General features: G+C 40.8%; 1 protein-coding gene across 4 annotated transcripts in view; it reads right to left on the bottom strand.

Annotated features, from left to right (window-relative positions):
- Positions 1 to 685: 685 nt before the first annotated feature.
- Positions 686 to 10094, bottom strand: part of TECRL (trans-2,3-enoyl-CoA reductase like) — a 76889-nt gene continuing 67480 nt past the window's right edge. For 3 of the 4 annotated variants that reach the window (XM_032685116.1, XM_032685120.1, XM_032685123.1), the window contains one exon: positions 4611 to 4687. The gene's annotated coding sequence lies outside the window, so the exon portion shown is untranslated. Of the gene's footprint in view, positions 744 to 4572; positions 4688 to 10094 lie in introns of those variants that run through there. The other variant, XR_004356567.1, reaches the window with a different exon arrangement.

Genomic DNA, 10094 nt, shown 5'->3' with positions numbered 1-10094 from the left:
TTATACATGCAGATCTTTAATATCACATTGATAACTAAGTTTATCCTTGAGATCATTTTGTTCTAAAAAAAAGAGCTATAGTCCTTAGTTTCTGTTACAGGCAGATCATCTCATTCACATCAGGCACTGGTTTGCTGAAAACAGGCTAGAAAAGTTGGAAGCACAGTTAGAGAAATGAACAATTGAGATGGCAAAACACTGCAAGAAAGGTTTCAAATGCCATGCAGGTTATAGGTTTTTAAAAGGTACATGGCTCTGTCATATTCCTTCCTACAACCCAATTTTGGTTTCAGAAATATGACATATTACTATCATTCCTCTTACATATTAGGCTTATCATCTCCTTGCCCTTTATGACTTTCCTCATGTCCTCAGCTCTAATAAAAGTTAATCCATAAGAAAAGGCTCAAAAGACCAAGCTCAATTAGTTCTTTGATTAACTTTATAATTGAGCAATAAGCCACTGAGCCAGACCTTCCTCGGCTGAAAGGGACAGCACTTGCAGTGACAACATGTAGAGCCTGCTCCACGTGCATTTCAGCACAATTTTATTTATATCACAGTCTCTTATAACTTAAAGCCTTTGTTCTTATTACCTGAGTCTTCATGCATTTTTCTTTTCTCTCACTCTGTCTTTAAGCCAACTGGAAGGGCGCTCTTATAGCCTTTCTGTGTCTCATCATGTGTGGACTTCAGTTAACAAGGATGCCAGCCCCGTCCACATGGCATGAGCTGCTTAGGACCTGTAAATATAACTTAGCAGAAGTGAAAACCATTTGGGAAAGAAGCCTGAAGTTTCTCCTCACACTTCTTAGCACAGTGGGAGGGCTTTGTGTTCTAATGAATGCATACAGAGCTTAGGGGTGTATAACTTGGTTAACATCAGGTAGATAGACCAAATAAGACTAGAGTTTGTTTCTCTTGCTGTGCTTGGAATGGGGCAGATGTGTGGCAACTGTAGTCTGCAAGATGCAGATCTTTTAAGCAGAGTGTATTTGCCTGGGTGCATGTGCTAATACTGTTATGTGTTTTCTGCCCTAGAAATGTTTTGGGGTTAACTCTGGATTGTAGAATGAGCCTTGCCTTCTACCATGTAGATACACCTGCTGAGTCAGTCCGAAGTCATATGCAGTCACTTTGTCATTGTTTCTCCTCTGTCCTTCTTTCTGAATGCTTTTGAAAACAAAATGCCAGAATAAATGGGCCTTTCATATGATGCAGGGTGGCCATAGCCTTGTGCTCTGCTCTGGACCAGGCTGCCCACAGCTGTGCCCCAAGCCTTTCGTGGGCTCATGACACTTTGTGACATCGTCACATTTTCATTTGTAAGGTAGTCTGGGTGTAATGTGGGCTTTTATTAGGAACAACAAAAGGTACACAGCCAGAACTAGACATTAAATTTTAAACCTGTTTTTCTGTGGTAGGAATATTCCCCTGCAATGTACTGCAGAAATCTCATTGTTTTTGAGGCAGGTCTGTAAAGAAGCATTGTATTAAAGAGAGTGAGAATCTCAAGGATTTGGGCTGGTCAAGGGAGGGTGCTGATACACCAGTATTTGGGAGTAAAATCCAGGTGTTTGTTCCTGAAGAGGGAAACATGTCTTTCATGGAAATATGTGGAGTTTTCCACGTGTGTTTCTATACTGAAATATGCGCATAGACAAGACACTACAGGTGTTTGGAGGTGAAACAGAGTAATACATTTTTAAGGACTCTACAAACAACTCAGACTGGTTTTCAGAAGGTTCTCTGCAACTGAATATTCAAAAAAATCTCTTGCAATAAATGTGTGCCCATCTGTGATATTCACAGCTTGTTTTAACTTTATGATACTGGAGGCAGACCTCTAATCTCAGCGGGTGCATTCTCACTGAAGAAATGTTCCTATAAAAGATAATGGGTAATTAATATAATAAAAAAATCCCTCAGTAATGACCTGGGAGATCAGAACTTGGTTCATATTTCCTTTTGGGACCCTGGAAATTAAATGCTATACTCTCCAGCAAAAAGGCTGATCTTTCTATTTTGAGTACTTGTATCTCAAAGTGTACATGCAACAGCAAATAGTACACTTCCACAGTTACATAACACTCTTACTGGAATTTGATTTCTTCCTTTACAAGTTAAGGAAAGAAGATCTGAAACATCCTCAAAGTCTAACAAGATGCTAATGTGCTAAAAAGAGCCTTTGAATGAGCTTGTTTTAGTAAAAATATCACAAGTTTGTTAATTCTAAGATCTTTAATGGTACTAAAAACACTCATTGACAAATGCCTCGTTTTCTCTTAATAACACTTGCTTTAATGTTGCTGTAAATGGCATCAGCTTCACCATAATGATACAGCACTAGCACTTAAAGTCTACCTTCAGTGGTTATTTGTATTTTAAATGTTGCATTTTCATTTGAATCCATATGCTTTTGACAATACTGGATTGATTTAAACCCAGGTGATTACAGAACATCGAATTAAAGCAGAATCTCAGGTACATTACAAAGGCAAAGGAGCAGCTATAGTTTGAGCAACACCTGAGCTAATGCCTCTTTTCTAATTGAGTGATAGTCAGGCAGTTTGCAGTGCCAGCAAGTATGGTTAAATCAAATTGACTTTTAGTGTTAGACCAATGGTGCTAATAGACTGGGTTCACTGTCTATAATGGATATGGAAAGACAAATACATTAAAAGCAAAGGTCATTCTTATCTTTTGCTTTTGACAGCAAAGACTTAACTGTACAAAGTTCATTTCCCCTCCAAGAAAATAACGTTCCTGCAGTTTATCTCAAATGAGTTTGGTAATGAAAATCTAGAAGGATTTTTTCTTTCCACATTATCCCCCATAACTGAAGATTTATCACCCTCATACCTGGTTGCATTATTTGCCTCTTCTCCTCATGCTCAGATGGGAGTAAGGGATTGTTTTCCTTTTTATTTTTGTTTACAGAGCCTAGCGTAATGATGTCTTGATCTTTGCTTCAGGTGCTAATGTAGCAACTAATAAGCAACAGTGGGTCTAAGTATGGGAAACAGGAGGAGGCTTTGAGCTGTCTGGAGGAATGGAGCATGTGGTAGGAAATATGGATCATTGCTTCCTTCAGCAGTCAACAGAAAGAGAAATAGGCATCTTGGTGAACTTGAAACACTATTCCCCTGATGAGCTCATGAACTTTTTGCCAGTGCTAAAAGAATGTCCGTTTCACATAGCTGAGTACTGTGGGCAGGGAAAGCATTTTAATACTGCTTTCAGTGTTAAATGTCAGATCCTGAGGGCTGCGGAAGTCTTAGCCCATTGATTTGTGTGGGGCTTGCAGTCTGCTTGGGGTTAAGTATGTGTGTGACTGTGTCTTGGCTCAGGATGGCAACCAGAGTGCTCCGAATGCCCATGTAATGCAGGTTAATAACAATGCTGGTAGCAGTTAGGGTATAGAATAACTACCTTCAGCATAGTGAAAATCATGCATGTTTACAGCTGAGTGTTTGTGGATGATAATGGAGTTGCATTTCAGTAGGGACCTCAGCAAAAGACAGCAAAAACATCTCATGCTATCAAATAAGAGTACGATTTTGTCAGTAGGATCCTCTACCTATTGATCATGTCTGAAAATCCTGCCAGCATTTTAGCAATGTCTAATTTATGGTGTTATGCATCTAGGGCTTCCTGCCCCATAACAGCCTACTGAGAGCCATCTGGGCAGTGCATCCCCCATAACAAGTCAGAAATGCAGGAGAAATTCTCCTGAGAGCCTGATCTCATCAGGGAATCCGTATGGGATGTGCTTCAAATCCTGCCGGTGCCCACAGGGTGGGGCAGGAAAGGAGTTCTCTTACTTCTGGCTTAGAGCTATCCGATGTGATGAACGTGATGGCCATGATTCAACGGCAACGCGTCCCTAAGTGCTGACTTAACTAAGTGTTTCTTTCCGGTCTCGAACTCTGTAGGGTGCACAAGGAGGGAGCAGCTTCTGCACGCTTGGGTTGAGTGAGCTGCAAACTCACGGTGCTCTGTGCAGTGCTGCTGCATCCAGGAGAGGCTTCGTCATCCTGCCTGTCCCTGTGGCTTTGGACAGTGTACAAATATAAGTACTGGGGAGAACAGATGCAAGAGGTCTGATGTTTGAGAGCACGTAGGACCAGAGGTTCGTTTACTTTTTATCTTCAGCTATCGTCACTTTCCTCGGAGCTGACCAAAGTCATTTTCTGGAATGATTTTTGTTGGAAAATGCTCTTTTGTTGACATCTGAAAATTCTGTAGGAAGATATCCAACAGAAGAATTCAGATAGAGCACTTTTTTTAAAATAGTTTCATTTTACTCATCAATAGTACTGCCTATTTGTATTAGTTCGGACGATTAGTAATTTTTAAAGGCAAATGTCATACTCTGCAACCCTGTGAGTTACAGTGATTTTACCATGTTGCAAGGAAACATTTTGACACTATGGAAACTAAACTTTCAGTCAAACATTTTTGACATTCACAGAGGTAAAATTTTACTATAGTTTTCATGGTTTCACTATAAACCAGGTATAAAATTCTGCTCTGTAATATATTGCTCAGCGAGCAACAAATGTTTCTTACCTGATTTAGGGAGAGCAGAGTAACAAGCCAACTAAATACCAGAAATCTGGAGTTTCTTGCAAGGTGAAAGTACCATGGTTTGTTTTCCACTAATACCAAGAGAAATAAGGTTTATCTGAAAGTACACAGAAATTCACTTTTACAAAATCTGTTCTCCACAAGGCCATGAAATCCTTAATTTGTTTATTTCTCTCAGAAGAATATAAATCACTGTTGCATCACCCAAATGTTTGTGAATTTATCAAAAGGAGTATTTATTCAGCATTCGTTCCACTCTGTCATTAAATCCTCTGGATTATATGGCTGTTGTTTTCTTTTAAATTCCTGATAAATATGTTGCCGACAACCAGCTGTTCTTTTCAATGCATCATAACCAACCTTCCTGGAGTAGATCATTAGTCCGCTTGCATTCATCTATTTTATTTATGTCACTCAGGGAGATTACAATGGCCATCTGCACTGTGGACAGCTTTTGTTCTGGAGAAATGCACCATCAATGGCAAGGGAACATGAGGGACAGGGAAGAGTTTCCAGGATATTAGCTCGCTTGGAGCGGTAAGCTTTGCTTGCTCGGTAAAGGGACACTTTGGTGTCTCTACTGCCTTTGGCCCTTCTTGCCCTGAGGTTGCTCTGGAGCCGTGCAGACTGGTTGGGGCTGGATCCCAAGTAAGGCGTGGGGAAATGTGTGAGCCATTGCACCACCAGGTTATCCCTGGGAGCCAGCAGGTCTCAGAGACCTTCTGCCCCATCAGACCCTCTGCTTCTTCCTGGCCCTTAGCTTGGATTAAGGAGAGAGGCAGCCTGTTTCTTACCCATTTCTCTTGCATCCATCCCACAGATGGAACAACCTGGATAGTGGCCCCATGTCTACAGTTCCATTTTGAGTATAAGGGTAGCCCATTTTCAGAGCAAAAATTTGAGTGTACAGTAAGTCTCAGTTATGGCATACTTTTGCCCCTCATACTCTTATACCATATTACATTTGTTAAAAAAAAGGTCAGAGCTTTCCAGCTACGTTTGTTTTCCCCTTGGCAGCATGCTGAATCTTCCTGCTGGTGCTTTTGACTTTCCAGTGGTCTCAAACATCAGGTTTGGTTCACTCGCAGTTCAAGCTATGTCAAATTCCCATGTACAAATCAGTCAGAGTATGTTTCTGATTGGGAAATCAAACACTGTGTTTTCCAGTTTGCAGCGTTCAGCCCACATGGTTCTTTCTCAGAAAACAAGGGAATGCTGCCCCTTGCACTTGTAATTTGCAGTAATTAGCAAGGAAATGATGCTTGATTGAAGAGAAAGAAGCACTGTGAGCAACTCATTCCTAAAAAGAAGGTTTGGAAAGGAGGCTCCCAGTGGGAACTAGTACATTTTGATTCCTGGTATAAACATAAATATGCAACACTTTGTAAATCAAAAGTCAAAAAGGAGAAAAGTAGTGATTTTTTGATTGATTGAACTTTTCTCTCCTAGCTTACACTGAAATGCTTGGTACTTCATCTATGTGTGAAATGCATACAAGCTGATAGATTAGTTGTATTAATTAGAAAAAAGGAAAAAAACTTAACCCAAAAAAATCCTAGCTGAGACACTGCATTTTCAAAGAACAGATGGCTTTCTTTACTTACATCTGTAGAATATTTTGCAGCAACATAAAGACATATAGTATAGCCTCTGGGGATGAAGGAAAATGAGATAGAGAGAAAATGTGTTGCAGGGAAAATCATTAGAAGCTCTAGAAGTGATAGAAATACCAGGCATGAGTTTTGGTGCCACTAACCTTTGTCGGCTTCAAACAACAAGTCCTACAGGGCTTGCCTGAGATCAAGGCATCAGCAGGACCCCTACTTGCCCTGAGTTTTGCATCCTCCTCCTCATAAAGACAGCAGCAGGAGAAGCCTCATCCGCAGACATTTCTTGTGGCAGAGGACATTTTTTATGTTTTCTCTACCAGCCTGCCTGGCTTAACCTTTTGACCATCCTTCAGCCTGCCTCTTAATGTGACGGTTTTATCAACAACTGCAGTTAAAATGGTAGTCGGTTTAGCCAGCTCTGTCTGCTGCTGCTTGAAATTTTTATGTATTGTGACCTTGTTTGTGCCCTTAATTTCTGCTGGAGATGCTCATCTCCTTGCACTGTAACCAATGAATCAATTTTATTTTCTCTGCTGAAAATGGGGGGAGTGGGAAGCAAAGTTTCTCCCCCCGCTCCTTATCTCGAATAAGAAAACTCCTGCAGTTTTTCTCTCTTTGTAACTGCCTATTGATTGTGTATGTCAACCATAGATTTGTGGGCCCTGAAGGATTTGCTTTTATTTCTGTTTGCTCAATGATATCTAAAAAGTGAACTGCTTGAAGGGCTGCTGAGAAGTGGGGATCTTATCCGTATATTTTATAATGTGTTATTTGCATATAATTACAACATAACTATGTGATTACACAAGGTATTTCCTTTTACTTGCTTAGATATCCTTTCTGAATGATATATGCATCTGCAATCCCAAAGCCCCAGAACTCCCATAGGCAAAACTGCCCCATATTGCCTTACACTCGCCCAGATTTACTGCTTTTATATGAATTGTTTGCCAGTAAATAAAAGCAGTCATTTTTCCAAGTGTTTGATAGCAATGGGTGCTGTGCTCACTTCTATTGGTCTGGGCAGTCCTCTGCTGCTGAGAGCAAGTCAGATGTGAGCCTTAACGAAACACAGGCTAGGAAGGACCACAAGAATTGCCTAAGGAATAAGAAGTTACTGATCAATTACTTGCTCAAGGTAAAAAGATGTTTGGTGGGCTACTTATTTATATGGCTAAGCCCATCTTGCATTTGGATTCAGCATTCTGACCTTGCACCTGCAGCACATCTCCTAGCACAGCTGTGGCAGACTCGTGACACTTCAGGTCTTGAGTAGTTCCAAGAGGACTTGTGCACTGAAACTTCATGACAGGGCCAGGGCTGTCAGCAAAGGAACTCTGAGAGGGAGAAGAAGGGTCTGAGGTGGGCTTTGGTCCTTCATGGGCTCAGGACCAGCAGCAATGGAGTGGGGCAATCTGTTGGGATTCTTTTCTCCTATCTATGACTTCTGAACTCCCTCTGTGAAGATCACACACACTGACACCCTCAGTCAAAGTCTTGTGTCTGCCCTAAGGATTTGGTATTGCAGTTCAGAAAGGCAGGAGAATTGGACACCACTTCACTGGTAGGAAAAGCACTTAATTTCCCTGAGAAACAATGAAGACAAGTATATATAAAAACAGAGTATGCAGTAATTCCCTGTGTAACTTACATTACTCTGTTGTTACGAGCTGCCCCTGAATGCAAGGGTAACTGAGATTATTGTTAATAGATCCCCTGGGGCAGATTAGAGTGAAATGACACTGAATGGCCACTGTTTATATATATATGTATATATAAATATGTGTGTGTGTCTATACATATATGTGTGTGTGTGTGTATATGTATGTATATATATATGGCAGCTTTATTTTAGAACAATTTGTTTGCAGTGGAGAGGATGTATATAACCATTTTGGTTATTATCTGTAGAAACATAGCAATAAAAAAGTATAAAGATGTCACTTCAGAAAATCTATAAGGAAAAGAAAGAAAGAAAAAGAAAGGATAAGAGTAGACAGTGCAGTGGAAAGATACCACCAGCCATGGATCCAGTGACAAGACTTGATTGTTGCAATTTCAATGCTCATTGGTCAAAGTGATGGTCAAAGTCTTGATCCCTCTGATGTGGGGAGAGCCCACACAACATAAAGTTCAATGGCTTAATATACATTCAGGTTCAGGTGGGAATGCCCAGGTGCCTCCCCTTGGGTGAGGAGTATTAGACTGTCTTATGCAACACCTTGGGTCACGCGCAGTCCTCTGGTGGAAGGCCCCAGAAATGAGTCTGGGAGCACCTCGGGGGTCTTTGATGGTTTATGACACCTTCTAAGACATGCAGCTGCCTCTCTCATCAGCATAGTTGACCCAGATATGCCCCATCTGAAGGGGTGAATACCCGCAGGCCTACTCGTGAATGATCCAATACCTTGCCCGGGGTGGGGGGGATTTTTACACCTGAGCCAGTCATGTAAGGGAGGAAACTGACATGATAAAAAGCATTATCCCATCTCGCAGGATCTGCTTCTTATCAGCCTTTTCCCTTATCTGATTCAAAAATCCATCTTGTTGCTAAACAAAGGTCAGTCTCTCATGGTCATCCTCCAGTGGTGGGTGCACACCCACTCTGCACCTGAGCATTCTTAAGCAGATCAGAGGTTTCATCACCACACACCCAAACACTCTCCTCCTCTCCTTCTGCTGGAAGGTTCAAACTTGGCCTCCACAATCACCCTTCTGCTTTTGCAAATGGCCAATTCAGCCATTAACAACTCAGCATTTCAGTCTCTCACATTTCGTGCAAGTCCATCATGTGATTATAATGTGTGAGAATTATTCTAAAATTAGTATTTCCAAACCAAGTGCAAAAATGCTTGAGGTAAAGCTTCTAGCAAATATTTGCATGGGATCAGAATATATTACCTGCTTATTTAATTTCAGATCCATAATCAAGATCGCCTTTGTTAGATTGCAGTAAATCTTTATTTCGCTGCCTTCTCCTGGGATAGGTGCCCAAGGCACTGAACCCCTGAGGAGAAGCTAATTCTCTAATTACTACAGCCCTGTTCAGTTTGTCCCTGTATCCATAAAAGCACAATATCCATCTTTGTTTTATCTATTAGGGCCCACTGAATAAGAAAACATGTCAAACATGTACTTGAGAGTGTTGCTGCTTCTGTTGTTCCAGATTTATGATTTCATAGTAAGATACTGATGTAAACCTGGAAGAATTACACCTGTGCTTTTGCAGAGAGGAGTTCCTGAGTAGCTTCAGCCCTGCAGAGGTTAGGAGCAAAGGAAGCAAGGAGAGGTGTTTTGAAGTTAGGGCTCAGGTAGTGCCAGGTATTGCAATTCACTGCGTCAAGATTTAATTCTGTACTTTGCACCTGGACTAGGGTGGGATGTTTGGCAAGTCTCTGAACATGGCTGAACATTGTTCTTCATGTGGCTATTGGAAGGATACCTAAAAATGGCAGCAAAATAATCACATATATGTGGGGCAACACGGCTGAAATTAGTTTACAGTGTACAAATAGATTCTTCATCCTCAGTGTTTTGAAATCAAGTTCTTTTCCTCTGATGTAGCTGTGTATATCAAAGTTCTAACAGGTAAATAATTACGAGTTTGAATGAAAGGCTTATAAGTCCAGTTCAAAGCAGCTTCTGCAAAGAGATGATGTAAACCAGAAGGTGGAAGAATACAGCGTTTGTATATATGACAAATATTCCCTCTTGGTTCAAGAATAGGTACTTTGTTTTTCATTAGATGCGATATTGGAGATGTGTCATCTTTAATCCATTTCTTTCAAGCTTGGTTGTCAGAAAGAGTGAAATTTCTTTCAAAAAGACATAGCTGCTAATCCCTAAAAGCACACTGCAACCACAGTCTTGTTCTTCTAGATTTGTAATCAATGT

Source organism: Chiroxiphia lanceolata, chromosome 4 (genome assembly GCF_009829145.1).
Source record: "Chiroxiphia lanceolata isolate bChiLan1 chromosome 4, bChiLan1.pri, whole genome shotgun sequence".
NCBI lineage: Eukaryota > Metazoa > Chordata > Aves > Passeriformes > Pipridae > Chiroxiphia > Chiroxiphia lanceolata.
The sequence above is the reverse complement of the archived record's forward strand: the minus strand, read 5'-3'. Positions and strand labels throughout refer to the sequence as shown.